Genomic DNA, 17,451 nt, shown 5'->3' with positions numbered 1-17,451 from the left:
GAGACAGGCAACTTGGCAGACATTCACCACACTGGAACAAAGTCCCACTGGCACTGTACCAATCAAAATGCAGAAGATAGAGGCTCAAACAACGGTATCTGAAAGTTTAGATGTGAATTCTGATGATAGTATTTCCAAGGTGAAAACACCATAAGATCTTCAAAGTCATCTAGAGGATGCTTCAAGCATATCAACTATGCATAGTAAGGCCCAAATACACTTGGCTACTGTCTGTGCACAATGATTGTAGTTGGAGAAAAGATATGCTTTAAGGGATAGGGAGGTTCAAATGAAGATTCATCAACTGAGGCAAGCAGCTGAAATCATGAAATAAGCAAGAAGAACAAAGTAGATTATTGGTTAGAGAAAAGAAAAGACTAGAACTTGAGGAAGAATGTGCTCTGGATATGGCCAAAGTGAAAGCATTAGTTCAGGCTTCTGCAAGATTTGTCACCCAAAGTGACATATCCAAAGGCCAGCACCTAATTTTCCAGCAGAGCCATGGGTACCACAGCCACAAGAAATAAATATACTCGAGCAAGGAGCCACGAGGGTCGCTGCTAGTGTTCAAATGACCATGACCAATCCTATGGAATGAACTAGTGACATTCAGTCTCTCCAGAACACACAATATAAGGATCTTCCCGAAAGGAGAGTATTTCAATAAAGTTCAACCATGCAAGTTGATCACACTCAATCATTGATGTCTCCATGTTGCTGGAGAACCAGCTATGTTAAGGATCTCCATCAATGCCACCACTTACAACCCAAGGATCCCCATCAATGCCATCACTTACAAGTCAACATCCTACACCTATGGCACCAGTTCAAGATTCGTTTTCTCCATTCACCTCGAGACAACCAGTCGCAAGCCATGGTGGACAAGACAATATATCACTCACAGCAAAACAAAATGAAATTTCTGTTATGTTGTTGTTCAGGTTCGAGTGGGTCCCACAGGTTAAGAACCAGACCAAAGTACAGGTACAAAGCACAAGTTTATTGCAGGGATGGAAATGGGACAACAGGGTCAATATGTAAAGTGAACTTCTACAAATATACAATACACAGGGGGAGGCAAATATGCACTTTCGGATGATGAGGGGGAAACCGACACATTCAACAATCAAATCAAGATAATACTACGTGTCCCCACCCCTTGACCAGTATGGACACGGCTCTGCTACCTGGCCTCGAGACTCACCCCAACCCAGTACAGGAAGTGATACACGAGGAGTCCAAAGAGATAGAACAGAGGGGCACATGGTCCTTTATAGTCCTGGGGGCAAAGCTGGGAGGCTAATCGTAAGGGTCATTGTGGTTGCTGTGGCCAATGGCTCGAACCCAAGTGCAGAGGCTCAGCAGGGGTGAACTGCGGTGATTCACCTGGGCCAATTGTAAGGTTCACCTTGTTGGCTTGGGATGAGTCCTTAACCTTGATTGGCAGGTAGTGTGTCCTCCGAACAGGAACGCAGCAGCGCCACTTGGTGGTGGACGCTGCCTCTCCGTTACATATGTTAGCGCAGCAAGAAGGTTCATACTGTTTTCCTAAGAAGGAAATTCCAGTTTTTAGTGGAGATCCATTATAATATCTGACATTCATGAAAAATTTTGAACATCACATTGAAAGTAATAGTAAAAGTGCTAACGATCATCTGTATTACCTGGAATAGTTTACTGGAGGACTGGTGAAGACGTTAGTTAAAAGTTGCCAATATATGAATCCAAAACAAGGTTTTAAAAGGGCAAAAGAATTATGGCAACATCATTATGGTGATGAACATAAAGTCACAAGGGCCCACATAGACAAGATTCTTTCTTGGTCATCAATAAAATCAGAGGTCACAAAGGCTTTACAAGCATATGCCCTCTTTCTGAGAGGATGTTGTAACACAATGGGAAAAAGCGTACATTTGCAAGAGCTGAATTTACTTGCTAATTTGTTGATTATTATAAACAAATTTCCTTATAAGCTGAAGGATTTATGGAGAATCAAAGTTGCAAAGCTTAAGATGTTTTCTGGAAGGGACGCCACTTTTGATGATGTTGTATCATTTTTGTATATTTACAATGTACTAGTATTTGGAAATATTTAGGATACTTCTCAACAGAAACTAAAGGAAAATATCTTTGTTAGTGCTGTGTCAGATACAAGCACAGCAAAGAACAAGGAAGCAAAGGAGAAAGATGATCAGACTGTTCAGGAAAGCTGTTTGTAATGCAGAGATAAGCATGCTTTAGAAAAATGTTCACGATTGGAGAAAAAGTCACATGATGAGAAATTAACTTTTTTAAAGAAGAATGGAATGTGTTTTGGCTGCTTGTGTAAAGGACACATCAACAAGCCTTGTAATAAGCGACTCAGTTGTGATTGTTATGGCCCCAGAGGACCCCAAAATCCAGCAGCAATAGAAATTCACCGACAAATGGTTATTTAAACAAAAGGTGCTTTTAATTATCTCTAAAAATTAAAAGTTTAAAACTTTAATTTATTACTATTAAGTTAACTTATCCTAACAAACCCCTTCTAATTCTAAGCGCATGTGTGTTCAGAAAAGTTTTAAAATTCACAGTCCAATCTCACTTCTCACTCCTCCAAGTTCATCGGTATCAGGCAATTCTTATACTGTGCACAAAAGTTTACATTTATGAATCTTCACCAGGCTTTTGTGCTTGAAAGGTAAATGGTTACCACTCAGGAAGGTTCTTGTTGAATTTCAGAGAGATTTGTTGCTTGTTGGACACAAACTGATATCTTCTGATCAGCCACTTCAGTGTCTTGCTGAAGAAACTTGCCCCATCAGAGTTTTCCAGATGATAACCTCTTTCTTTCTGGTCACCACAGAGTTGCTTTTGGTTTCCCTTATTTCAAGTGAAACATTAGACAGCCAGTCCTCTCCTCTTGTATGGACCACAAGGGCATTGACCAGGCTGAACTCACAACCTGTCTTCAAAATGGGGTTTTTTCACAAGTTTCCCAGCTTGTTCCAGTCTCAGCTGCTGCTGCTGAACTGTAGAACTGAATTCTCTCTCTCTCACTCACTCAGAGAAAAGCCTGTTTGACTCTCTCTGCTTGCAAAACCACATGACCTTCCTTGAACAGAAAACTACATTCAGACAAACTGCGGCAGCAGAGTCGGAGTACATTCATATGTTGCTTTTCAAATCAATAATCCATTACTCCACAGTGTGTCCAATTAACACCTACTTATGAAGTCTCTATATGTTTTCAAAGGCACTTGGAGCCTGGACTGTGTGGCTTAAGCCAAGCTCTGGCATTTTAAATGTGATCTGTGTTGTGAAGTGTTTGTGTGTGTTTGTGACCTACACTAAAATAAACCCACAATTTATCTCCCAAAAAACATATCTATACCTAATATAATATATAACCTAATCTGTCCCATGAAATGTGCAGTTTGAAACATTCCAAATTACTGCATACTCAACAAAGTTGAGAAGGGTAATAAACAATCTAAATCCAAGTCTAAAGACACAGTCAAAGAGGATGCTTCAGCTTTGGATCAGGCAAACAGTCTTACAAAGGCCTCTCAATAGTTCCTGTGCAAGTTAAAGCTTAAAAAAAAGGGAGCTTCATACTGAAGACCTACGCATTTCTTGATCCAGGCAGTACCGCATCATTTTGTACTGTCTTCATGGAAAAAGATCACAGATCTTATTGAAGTCAGTGAATGGTGAAAGGAACATTGAAACTAATATAGTTTCAGGTTTAGAGATTTCCAGATGAAATAGCAATGAATTTTGCGATCTTCCACATGTAATCAGAAGACTATGCCTGTGAATAAGGAGAATATTCCATGTCAGGATGATATCAAACAGTGGGCTCATCTAAAAGATGTTTTCTTTTCTACTTCTTAAATCTAAACTTTAATGCCTCAGGATCTATTTCAGCAAGAAGATGCAGATGGAAACACGTGCAATTTAATGCAAATTTATTTTGGAAAAGATGGATTGAAGAATATCTTTTGTTATTACAAGAACAACAAAAATTATCTAAAACTAAATGCAATTCTGTATGTGGAGTCATTGTAATTATCATGGATGATTCTTCACCAAGAAATTCTTGGTTTCTGGGGAAAATTGTGGATACAGTTCCAGACAAGAAAGAATTTGTTTGGCAAGTGAGGATTAAAACTAAGACTGGTTACTTAAATAGACCTATTACTAAAATCTGTCTTTTACAAGAAGCTGAAAGTTTTGGTTTCCAATCTTATACTTACTATATTTACATGTGTATCTGTAATAGTAATTAGCCATTAATATGTATTATAATAATTATGGGCCAGAAACCCACAGACTTTGGAATTACCATATTTGCTCAGTTACTCCACTTTGCTGATGCAAGCGAAGGTGGTTTTGGTCCTGTCAGTTATTTAGTCCTGTCAAATACCCAAGAATGAATATATTGTGGATCTGTAATGGGAAAAACCAGAGTGGCTCCATTAAAGCCAGTCAATATATCTCGAATGGAATTGACTGTGGCTACTATGGTGAACAAAATGTTAAGAAGAGAATGACAGATAGAGTTAGCAGACTCTATGTTTTGGACTGTTAGTATATCAGTGCCTAAATACATGAATAACAAAATCACAAGCACCATTGTGACTAACAGAGTGTGGTGATATGACCATCAGCCTACTGCAGGGGGCAATCTCTGTACCTGCAGGAAGACCACCTAAGGGCTGACTCCACCTGGCCAACTGTCAAAATACATGAATAACAAAACCACAAGGTTTTGCACCGTTGTGACTAACAGAGTGCGGTGATATGACCATCAGCCTACTGCAGGGGGCAATCTCTGTACCTGCAGGAAGACCACCTAAGGGCTGACTCCACCTGGCTAGCTGTCATTCAGCTGACCTGAATATAGATCTGAGCCGGTCTCTCCTGAGTCAGTCACACGGGACCCACCGAAGCATGAATTGGTGTTCAGATTTTTATCTGAATAAAGCCTGTTGTACAGTGTTTTGAGTTTTGTGCTTGCTCACTGCTACCTCAGCGCACCACAATTTATGCTGAAGGTTTTGACTTCCGACTACCCCAACACCCAGTCTGGCTGATGCAGATGACTTCTGTAGCCGAAGGATCGCGCGTGGAGGAGACCACTGCTGCCACAGCCACCCCACGCCCCTGTAAGTACTGTGGGCCCTGGTGTGGGTCAGACAGGTGAACCCGCAAAGGCTGCCCGGCGAGGAACTTGTACTGGTCCTGATGCGGAAATAAAGGCCACTATGAAAAAGTGTGCCTCTCCAGACCTGCCAAAAGTGCAGCGGCCCTCCACGACCATCACCACGTGCAAAGACCAGGCGACACCATCACTCACCCCGCCATTTCTACCTGCACCGTCGGCGTCGCTTCCAGTAAAGCCACTGACTGACACTGCTGCAGTGTGCTCACCCCCAGGCGCTGCCATCTTCCCTGGGTGACTTCTGCCAGGAATGCCGACGTCACTTCCACCAGTATGGGAGATGTCACTTCTGCCAGCACGGCAGATGACAAGGATGCCTGACCACGCCAATGCCACATGCGCCCACAGGGCACTACCATCTTGGGCCAGTTGGGCCCTGATGGCATATCAACAAGACAACATGGTCAACATGGGCACATACCAGGTCGCCTATCCGACACATCCCTCATCTGGAAAAGGAACCACTGGCCATTATTTCCCTCATCCATTGGAGAGCAGTGACTTGGACCCCAAGATTGTCCTAGCATCCATTACCTTAAAGAGGGACATCTCAGAATCAGGCGCTCAATGATGAACATCACTGTCAACGGGAAGGTATCAAAATGCCTGTTTGATAGTAGTAGTATTGAGAGCTTCCTACACTCGAATGTGGCCCAGACAGTAAGACCCAAAATTTACCACACAACTTTGCTATAGCCTTCGCAGCTCAAGACCGCTCTATCACAGCCCTCAGGCACTGCTCGGCAGATCTGACAGTGGGGTGGGGAGAATATACCATGGGTTCAGGCTCCTGGATATGCCCAAACAATTCGCCCCGGTCCTTTTAGGGCTGGACTTCCAGTGCCACCTCCAAAGCATTACCTTCGCCTTTGACGGGCCCCTCCCCCCGCTCACAATCCACATCGTGCAGCCTTGCGACCACCCCCAGTTCACCTGCGGCCTCTTCATTTTGTGGATAACAGCCCCCCAGTCCTCTTCAACTACCTTACGCCAGATTGCAAGCCTATAGCGGCCAGAAGCAGGCACTATTGTGCGGCTGACGGGGACTTCATTAAGGCAGAAGTGATGCGGCTTCTGGCGGAAGGTATTATAGAGCCTGGAGAGCCCAAGTACTGGTGGTCAAAGGGGGCAGGAAACTGAGGATGGTCATCAACTACAGCCAGACCATAAACCGGTACACACACAGCTAGATGCCTACCCCCTACCCAGAATAGCCAACATGGTAAATGAGATAGCTTGCTACAAGGTTTTCTCCACGATTGACCTAAAGTCAGCCTATCACCAGCTCCATATCCATACACGGGACAAGCCATACACCGCCTTTGAGGGAGATGGGTGCCTCTACCAGTTCTGCTGAGTTCCATTTGGGGTCACTAACAGGGTCCCTGTTTTCCAGCAGGAAATGGACTGCATGGTACACTGGCACACCTAAGAGCGACTTTCCCCTACTTGGACAATGACACCATCTGTGGCCATGACCAGCAGGACGATAATGACAACCTGGATGGCCGAGTAGCTGAACCTCACTTAAAACAAAGAGAAGTGCATGTTCAGCACCATCCGCTTCGCCATTCCTAGGGTACATCGTGGAGCATGGTGTCATCAGTCTGAATCCAGAATGCATGCGTCCACTAATGGAGCTGTCCCTCCCCCACACACTTAAGGCCCTCCGCAGATGCCTTGGGCTATTGTCCTATTACTCTCAGTGGGTCCCCATTTCTCAGACAAGGTCCGCCCCCTGGCCCAGGCCACCACCTTTCCTCCTCCCCCCTCTGAGGCGCAGGCAGCATTTGTCCACATCAGGCAGGACATCACTGATGCCATGATGTGGGCCGTGGATGAAGACACCCCATTCCAGGTGGAGGGTGATGCCTCTGATGTTGCCCTCACAGCCACCCTCAACCAGAAGAGGTGATCCATTGCAGGATCCTCCACGGTTCTGAGCTCGGTCACTCTGCCGTTGAAAAGGAGGCCAAGGCAATTGTAGAAGTGGTTTGCCACTGGCGCCTCTACCTGGCAGGCAGGAAGTTCACCCTCTTTACCGACCAACGTGCAGTGGTGTTCATGCTCAGCACCACCCATAAAGGCAAGATCAAAAATTATAAGATCTTGCGCTGGAGAGTCAAGCTGGCCACGTTCAGCTATGACATCCAGTACAGATTGGGGAAGTTCAACGACTCCCCCGATACCCTATCCTGGACCTGCTCTGTGGTGCAGGCCAACCAACTGCAGCCACTGCACAACTCCCTCTGCCACCCAGGCGTCACTTGCCTGTGCCATTTCATCAAGTCCTGGAATCTCCCTTTCACCATCCAAGAAGTTTGGACCATGACCAAGTCATGCAGGGTTTGTGCAGAGTGCAAATGGTGCTTTTTCTGCCCCCAAAAGGCCCCCATCATGAAGGCCACTCAGCCTTTTGAATCGACTTAGCATCAACTTCAAGGGCCACCTGTCTTCCACGAACATACTCATAAATGAGTACTCCCACTTTCCCTTCACCATCCCTTGCCATGACACCTCCACGGCCACTCTTATCAGGGGCTCTAATGCAGATTTTCATCATGTTTGGATACCCAGTATTCATCCACAGTGACCAGGGGTCCAGCTTCATGAGTGAGGAACTGCACCAGCACCTGGTAGGATGAGGCATTGCAACTAGTCACGTGACTAGTTACAACCCGAGGTTGTAACAGGCAGGTGGAGCATAAAAACAGGGTGATCTGGAAGGCATTCCTCCTGTCCCTGAGGTCCAAAGGGTGGTCCGTTGACTATTGGCAAGAGGCTCTCCCCAAGGCACTCCATGCCATTAGGTCGCTCTTCTGCATAGCTATGAATCAAACCCCTCACAAACACCTTTTCTCATTCCCCAGGAAATCAGAGTCTAGATTCTCACTCCCAGCGTGGCTCACATCTCTGGGACCGGTGCTCCTACGCAAACTCGGGCGTGCCCGCAAGGCTGATCCACTGGTCAAGCAGGGGCTCCTCCTCCATGCCAACCACAACTATGCCTACATCAGGTACCCCAGTGGCTGTGAGGACAGTCTCGACCAGGGATCTGGCACCAGCAGGGGCACCACACCCCCATCATCCTGACCTCATGACCCAGCTCCTCCACAATGGGGACCCGTGGCCCACCCAGGATCCAGGGGCCAAACCACTCCCTCCCCCCTCCAACAAACCCCACTCCTGCCGATCCACACGACCCGGCCATGGACAAGTGTACACCACACTGCCCACACCAGTGCCCGCTCCGACCACGCCGGATGCAGCCAGTCCTCAGGCAGCAACTACACCCTCACTGATCTTTGACCAGAAGCCAACCCTGCGACAGTCGCAGAGACTCTGACAGCCGCCAGACTGACTAAATGTAAATAATTTGTAAATATTACCTGGAACCAGTTACTCATCCTCCCCCTAGGACAATTTTAAGAAATGGGTGAATGTGGTGATACGACCACCAGCCTACTGCAGGGGATGATCTCTGTACCTGCAGGAAGACCACCTGACTCCACCTGGCTGGCTGTCAATCAGCAGACCCAAATATAGACCTGAGCCGGCCCTTCCTGAACCAGTCATACGAGAGCCGCCAAAGCATGAATTGGTGTTCAGACTTTTATCTGAATAAAGCATGTTGTACAGTGTTTCGAGTTTTGTGCTTGCTTGCTGCTACCTCAGCGCACCACACAGTTAATGAGATTGAGAAGGTTTTGCATGCTAATCAATGGAGATATATTAAACAGTTGATATCCAGCTGATATGGCTTCACGAGGATAAAAAGTTCAATCTTTTCTGAAAAGAGCCATCACGTAGGTGTTTGATCCTCAATTTTTTTTGCAATCACAATAATAGTATTTAGCTTGTAAACACAACTTATAACCATATAACAATTACAGTACTGAAACAGGTCAACTCAGCCCCTCAAGTCCACAGTGATTTAAGTGAACTCCACTAGTCCCACCTACTTGCTCCTTGTCCATAACCCTCCAATCCCCTCAAAATCCATGAGTTAAAAGAAATTTCAATAGAGGATCCTGAAATCCAAAGCAAAAATTTAAATATTATTCAAATATCTATTGAAAATAGATTACCCAATTAATTTCCTATTACTCTTCATTTGAAAAAGGCAGTAGCATGGATCCTTAGCTTAAAAATTATACTTTTAAATTGTATCAAGAAAGAGAATCTGAAGACTTGAAGGAGCTGTCACCTAACAGCTGATGAGTTGGTGAATGCTGAATTGGAGATAATTCATTTTTGTTAGAAAAAGGCATTTGATTACGAGATATCAAAATTGGAGAAGAATCTGAATGTTACAAAAACAAGTGAGTGCAGAGAAAGATATACTAATATTTTGCCTGAAATGCAGTATCTAGAACACAAAGAAAAATTGAGTAGACTGGGTCTTTATTCATTGGAGTGTAGAAGGTTGAGGGGGGATTTGATAGAGGTATATAAAATTGTGAGGGGATAGGTAGAGTAGATGTGACTAGGCTCTTCCCCTTGAGGGTAGGTGAGATTGGAATGAGGGGTCATAAGTTAAGGGTTAGGGAAGAGGTGGTTGCAGCAGGGTCAATTTTGTCATTTAAGAGGATGTTAGATGAGTACATGGATGTGAGGGGATTGGAGGGTTATGGACAGGGAGCAAGTAGGTGGGACTAGTGGAGTTCACTTAAATCAGTGTGGACTCGAGGGGCTGAGTTGACATGTTTCAGTACTGTAATTGTTATATGGTTATAAGTTGTGTTTACAAGCTAAATACTATTTTTGTAAATTGTGTATTGAGAGTTGGAGGAAGATTGAAAAAAGCAATAATGCCAGAAGTGAAACATCCAATTATATTAGCTAAGGAATTTCATATTTCTGATTTGAATGTTCAACATGTACATGTACAAGTACATGGTGGTTATAATTACGTGTTATGACAACTGCACCAGAAATATTGGGTACTTAGTGCTTCAACATTCATCAAAATAATTATATCATAATGTGTTAATTGTCAATGACAAATGGCAGATTTGCCCCAGGACAGTGTTTACATATGGGGAAGTTAATTATTTTGGTCCTTAGCAAATAAAATGAGGAAGAAGTATAGAAAAACAACATGAAACTATTTTTTACCTGTTTGACTACAAGAGCAATTTATACTGAAGTAGCGCCAAGTATCCCTGCCTGTTACACGGGAGACTGGGGTTCAATTCCCTGATGGGGAGCCAAATGTTAAAACCATGTGTTTCTTAACTCTTAGTTAATTTTGTGCCTGTCTTTTTTTTATTAATTTTTTTAATTTTTCACACTATAAACCATACTGACCAAAATACATACCGACATTTTTCTCTTGAATATATATAGTGTCATTTTCTCCCCTTTTTCCCCCCTCCCTTCCCTCCCTCCCTCACCCCCTCTTCCCATTTATTCAAAGTTCAATCTATAAAATACATTAAACCCATTAAACAATGTCTTCACTTAATAAAAATAAACAAGAAATTTTTGTCTTTTACTTTTATATACTGAGTCAGTTCATTTTGTTGTCTTCTCCTTCTGTCATTCTGTGGTGGAGGTCCGTGGTAGGATTTCTCTATTGTGTTTCATGTATGGTTCCCATATTTGTTCGAATGTTATGATGTTATTTCTTAAATTATATGTTATTTTTTCTAATGGAATACATTTATTTATTTCTATGTACTATTGTTGTATTCTCAAGTTGTCTTCTGATTTCCAGGTTGACATAATACAATTTTTTTCTACAGCTAGGGCTATCATAATAAATCTTTTTCGTGCTCCATCCAAATCAAGTCCAAATTCTTTATTTCTTATATTACTTAGAAGGAAGATCTCTGGGTTTTTTGGTATATTGCTTTTTGTGATTTTATTTAATATCTGGTTTAGATCTTCCCAAAATTTTTTCACTTTCTCACATGCCCAAATTGCATGTATTGTTGTTCCAGTTTCCTTTTTACAGCGAAAACATCTGTCTGATACTGTTGGGTCCCATTTATTTAACTTTTGGGGTGTGATGTATAGCCTGTGTAACCAATTATATTGTATCATGCGTAACCTCGTGTTTATTATATTTCTCATAGTTCCGGAGCATAGCTTTTCCCATGTTTCATTCTTTATCTTTATGTTTAGATCTTGTTCCCATTTTTGTTTAGGTTTACAGCTTGTTTCATCGTTCTCCTTTTCTTGCAGTTTGATGTACATGTTTGTTATAAATTTTTAAATTATCATTGTGTCTGTAATCACATATTCAAAGTTGCTTCCTTCTGGTAACCTCAGACTGTTTCCCAATTTGTCCTTCAAGTAGGTTTTCAGTTGGTGGTATGCAAACATTGTATCATGAGTTATATTATATTTGTCCTTCATTTGTTCAAAAGATAATTATTTATTTCCTAAAAAACAATTTTCTATTCTTTTGATCCCTTTTCTCTCCCATTCTCTGAGGGAAAGGTTATTTATTGTGAAAGGGATTAGTTGATTTTGTGTCAATATTAATTTTGGTAGTTGATAATTTATTTTATTCCTTTCTATGTGAATCTTCTTCCAAATGTTGAGCAGATGATGCAATACTGGTGAATTCCTATGTTGCACCAATTTTTCATCCCACTTATACAGCATATGTTTGGGTACCTTCTCCCCTATTTTATTTAGCTCAAATCTGATCCAATCTGGTTTTTCCCTTGGTTGATAAAAATCTGATAGGTATCTTAATTGTGCTGTTCTATAATAATTCTTAAAGTTTGGTAGTTGCAAGCCTCCTTGTTTGTACCATTCTGTTAATTTATCTAGTGCTATCCTCGGTTTCCCCCCTTTCCATAAGAATTTTCTTATTATTTTCTTTAGCTCCTTGAAGAATTTCTCTGTTAGGTGAATTGGTAATGATTGAAATAGATATTGTATCCTTGGGAAGATGTTCATTTTAATACAATTTATCCTTCCTATCAGTGTTAGTGGTAAGTCTTTCCACTGCTCTAAGTCGTCTTGTAATTTTTTTCATTAATGGCTGATAATTTAGTTTATATAGATGGCCGAGATTATTATTTAGTTGTATACCTAGGTATCGAATTGCTTGTGTTTGCCATCTAAATGGTGATTCATTCTTAAACTTTGTGAAATCCGCATTATTCATTGGCATTGTTTCACTTTTATTTGCATTGATCTTGCACCCCGATACTTCTTCATATTCCTTCAATTTCTTATGTAATTCTTTTATTGATATTTCTGGTTCTGTTAAGTATATTATAATGTCATCTGCAAATAGACTGATTTTATATTCCTTCTCTTTTATTTTTATGCCTCTTATTTTATTTTCTGTTCTTATCAGTTCTGCTAGTGGGTCTATAGCTAACCCGAACAGTGAGGGAGATAGTGATCATCCCTGCCTTGTTGATCTACTTAATTTAAATTGGTTTGATATATATCCATTTACTGTCACTTTCACCAATGGTCCCTTATATAATGCTTTAATCCAATTAATATATTTCTCTGGTAGGTTGAATTTTTGTAGTACTTTGAATAAATAATTCCATTCTACTCTGTCAAAGGCTTTCACTGCGTCTAAAGCAACCGCTACTGTTGGAGTTTTGTTTCTTTGTATTGCATGTTCGTCTTTTTTTTAATAAATCCAGTTTGGTCTAGTTTTACTATTTTTGGTACACAGTCAGCCAATCTGTTTGCTAATAGTTAGCTATTATCTTATAATCTGTGTTAAGTCTTTCTTTCTTCTAGAGATATTGGTCTATAACGATGCTGGTGTTAGTGGATCTTTCCCCATCTTTGGTATTACTGTAATTATTGTGGTTCTGCATGAATCTGGTATGTTTTGTGTTTTTTCAATCTGGTTCGTTACTTCCAGGAGAGGAGGAATTAATAAGTCTTTAAATGTTTTATAGAACTCTATTAGGAGTCCATCCTCTCCCAGTGTTTTATTGTTCGGTAGTTTTTTTTAAATATCTCCTGTATTTCTTCTATATCAAATGCTTTTATTAATTTATTTTGCTCCTCTGTTTGCAATTTCTGTAGTTCAATTTTAGTTAGAAATTCATCTATTTTTTTTGCCTCTCTTTTTAAGAAATTGTTTGTAGTGTTACCATAGTGACTATGATGTAATATGTTGTAATATCCACCAAGACGAACAGCTTGTTCATTATTTGACAACATGTGAAGGAAGCATGAGCATGAGAAATCTTTCTTTGAATTTTTTGCATCTCTTTGTATTTTGTGTATTTCTTTAAGCAAGTTTCTCTACATATCTTTTGTATCATTATAAAGTAATTGCTTTGTTATTCATCATAATGAAAGTCTTAATACAAAGCTACGCAAAATGTTTATCCACTTTATCAATGAATTAAAGTAACAACCACAGAGTTTGATTTGTTGGATTAAAGTAATCGAAATTGGAAGATGACACCTTGAAATCAGGATATATTAGAATTAAAAAAATGTCATTTATACATAGAAAGTGAAAAGGTAACCTACGTTTTGTGGCTGAGCCCTTTGTCAGGGTATATGATCCATAGGAAAGAAAAAGGTAACCTATGTTCCCACCCTCTGACCTGAGGGCAAGGGGAAGGGGAGGGACATCTCATGCAGAGAGTGGGTGGGGGTGTTTCATGCAGACGATGTGGAGGACTCCAGTGCAGATTGTGGGTCGGGGAGGGGAAGGTCTCCAACAGACAGGAGAGTGGGAGCCATACGGTGGTGGAGCTTGCACCAAAGAGGGGGGTGAGCACACACTGAAGATGGGAACCGCGTAGTGGGGGAGTGGAGCCTCACACCCAAGGGGCAGCTGAGCACTGGTCTGGATATATCTGGATCCTACACCTGTCCCTGTAACTCCTTCTGGTCCCTATCACCCCTCTCTGTCTCTGTAACCCCATCCGGTCCCCATACCCCTGCCTATCTCTGTAACCCCCACCGGTCCCTTCACCCCTCCCTGTCTCTGTAATTCCCCTCTGGACCCTGACACTCCTCTTGTCTCTCTAACTCCTTCTGGTCCCCTACACCTCCACCTTTCCCGATAGCCCCTCTGGTCCCCAACACCCCTCCCTGTCTCTGTAACTTCCTCCAGTTCCCTACATCCCTCCCTGTCTCTGTAACACCCTCCAGTCCCCTACACCCCTTCCTGTCTCTGTAACTCCCTCCAGTTCCCTACACCACCCCCTGTCTCTACAACCCCCTCTGGTCCCTGCACCCCTCCCTGTCTCTGTAATTTCCTCCAATACCCTACACACCTCCCTGTCTCTGTAACCCCCCTCTGGTCCCCTACCCCTTCCCTGTATCTGTAACCCACACCAGTGCCTACACCCCACCTGTATCTGTCACACCCACTCCCCTCCTTCAGTCCCCTCTTCGGCTCTCTGTCTCTGTAACCCTCTCTGGAACCCTTCCCAACAGTGCTTACTTTCTCTGCAACCCTCTGCATCATTCCCTGTTACTATAGCCTCTCGTGTTGCTGCATCCTCCTCCTATCTCATAACCCCTGATGCGCCCCAATACCACTCACAGTCTCAGTGAACCACTCCGGTACTCTTCACACTTTCCGTTCATTACTAAACCCTCCAGTCCTCTGCAGCCATGCCTGCCTCTGTCACCCTCTCTGGTCCCTGACACACCACACTCTCTCTGTGAACTCCCTCTGGTCCCCTACACCTCCCACTGTATCTGTCAACCCCTCTCGTCCTCTACAACCCTCTCTTTCTCTGTAACTCTCTCTAGTCTCCAATACGCCTCCCTGACTGGGTTTCTGCCGAAGGAACCCAACAACCTTTCTTGTCTCTGTAAACTCCCCACTTCTTGCTCCTACATCACTTTGACACCCACCGACCTGGCCCCAACAACTCAACTCCCTGTCCCCACCCACTGAAACGGCCCCGTGAAGCAACCATCTGCTTCTCCCCACACACCAACTCGGCCCGGTGATTTACTCACCTCCTTGTCCCCATACAATGATCCGACCCTATGCTGTACCCACCTACCTAGCCCTATGATGTACCTACCTCCCCATCCCCTCCCACCAAACTGGCCCTTTAAGGTACCCACCTCCACATCCCCACCCAATGACCCAACCTGGTGATGAAACCACCTCACTGTCCCTCACACACCGACTCAGCCTGATGATTAATCCACCTCCCTGTCTCCACCCACATAAACAGCCTGGTGATGAACCCACTTGCCAGTCACCAGCCTGCAACCCGGCATGGTAATGAACCCACCTCCCTGTCCCCACCCTCCGACCCGACCCAGTGATGCACCCACCTCCCTGTTCCCACCCACTAACCAGCCCGGTGATGAACTCACCTCCCTGTCCCTCACACACCAACCAAGCCTAGTGATGAACCCACCTCCCTGTTCCTCACAAACACCGACCTAGCCCAGTGATGTACTCACCTACCAGTCCCCACCTTCCCACCCGGCCCGGTGATGAAACCACCTCCATGCCCCTCACACACCATCTCAGCCTGATGATTAGTCCACCTCCCTGTCCCTCACACACTGACCTGGCCCAGTGATGAGCCAACCTCCCTGTCCCCACCCACTGTACCTACCTCCCTGTTCCCAGACACCAACCTGGTCCTGTGATTAACCCACCTACATGCCCCTCACACACCGACTCAGCCCGATGATTAATCCACCTTCTTGTCCCTTACACATTGACCTGGCCCAGTGATGAGCCAACCTCCCTGTCCCCACCCTCTGTACCTACCTCCCTGTTCCCAGACACCAAACTGGCCCTGTGAATTACTGTCCTCCCAGTCCCTCACACACTGACCTGGCCCAGTGATGAGCCAAACTCCCTGTCCCCAGACACAGATCCTCCCTGTCACCATACACCTACCAGGCCCTGTGATGTACCCACTTCCCTGTCCCCAGACACAGATCCGCCTCTGTGATGAACCCACTTCCCTGTCCCCACACACCAACCAGGCCCTGTGATGAACCCACCTACCTGTGCCCACATTCTGACCCAGGCCAGTGATGAACTCACCTTCCAAACCTACACACACTGAGCCAGTCTGGTGATGAACCCATCTCCCTGTCCACACACACTATACCAACCTCCCTATCCCTCACACAACGACCTAGCCCTGTGATGTACTCACCTATCTCTACCCACCCTGCAACACGGCATAGTAATGAACCCACCTCTCTGTCCCCACCCACCGAACCGACTCTGTGATGACCCACCTCCCTGTCCCAACACACCAACCTGGCCCGGTAATGTATCCACCTCCCTGTCCCCACACACAAATCCAGCCTGGTGATGAACCCACTTCTCTGTCCCCACACTCCAACCCAGCCCGGTGATGAACCCACCACTATTTCCCCACACACCGACACAGCCTGGTGATGAGGCCACCTCCCTGTCTACACCCATCGACATGGCTCTGAGATGTACCCACCTCCCAGTTTCCAGACACAGACCTGGCCCGGTGAATTACACACCTCAATGTCCCAACAAACCGACCCAGCCCTGTTATGAAAGCACCTCCCTGTCCCCCACACACCGACTCAGCCTGGTGATTAACGCACCTCCCTGTCCCTCCCACACCCACGAAGCTCAGTGATGAAACCACCTGCATGTCCCCACCCACGAAACTGGCCTGGTGATGAAACAACCTCCCCGTTCCTCAAACCCCGACCCAGCCTGGTGATGAGGCCACCTCCCTATCTCCACCCATTGACCCGGTCCTGTGATATACCCACCTCCCTGTTCCCAGACACTGACCAAACCCTCTGAATTACCCACCTCCCTGTCCCCACATACCAAACCGACCTTGAGATGTACCCAACTCCCTGTCCCCAGACACACATGCGGCTCTATGATGAACCAACCTCCCTGTCCCCACACACTGACCCATCCCTTTGATGTACCCACACCTCTATTCCCACCCTCTGATGAGGCCCAGTGAGGAACCCACTTCCATTTCTCCACCCACCAACCCAGCCATGTAAAAAACCCACCTCCCTTTCCCAACACACTTACCAGACCATGTGACGTACCTAGCTCCCTGTTCACATACTCTGACCCGGCCGGGTGACGAACCCACTTCCCTGTCTCCACCCGTCGACATGGCCCAGTGATGTACCCACCTCCCTGTACCCAGACACTGACAAGACCCTGTGATGTACCCAGCTCCCTGTCCCCTGACACACATCCTGCTCTGTAATGAACCCATCTCCCTTTCCCTACACACTGACCTGGCCTGGTGATGAACCCACCTCCCTGACCTCTGACACACATCAGG

General features: G+C 44.6%; 1 long non-coding RNA gene and 1 pseudogene across 1 annotated transcript in view; one reads left to right on the top strand and one right to left on the bottom strand.

The window, feature by feature from the left end:
- LOC138755022 (zinc finger protein 721-like) overlaps nt 1–17,451 on the top strand; it is a 233,500-nt pseudogene that overhangs the window by 43,755 nt on the left and 172,294 nt on the right.
- The window catches only part of LOC138755047 (uncharacterized), a 29,472-nt gene continuing 13,000 nt past the window's right edge, over nt 980–17,451 (bottom strand). The window contains exon 2 of the long non-coding RNA XR_011352010.1: nt 980–1,548. This is a non-coding gene — a long non-coding RNA (uncharacterized lncRNA). The remainder of the gene's footprint in view (nt 1,549–17,451) is intronic.

This window comes from Narcine bancroftii, chromosome 2, assembly GCF_036971445.1.
Source record: "Narcine bancroftii isolate sNarBan1 chromosome 2, sNarBan1.hap1, whole genome shotgun sequence".
NCBI classification, from domain to species: Eukaryota; Metazoa; Chordata; class Chondrichthyes; order Torpediniformes; family Narcinidae; genus Narcine; species Narcine bancroftii.
Note: the sequence above shows the minus strand (reverse complement) of the source record. Positions and strands in the feature narration are given on the sequence as shown.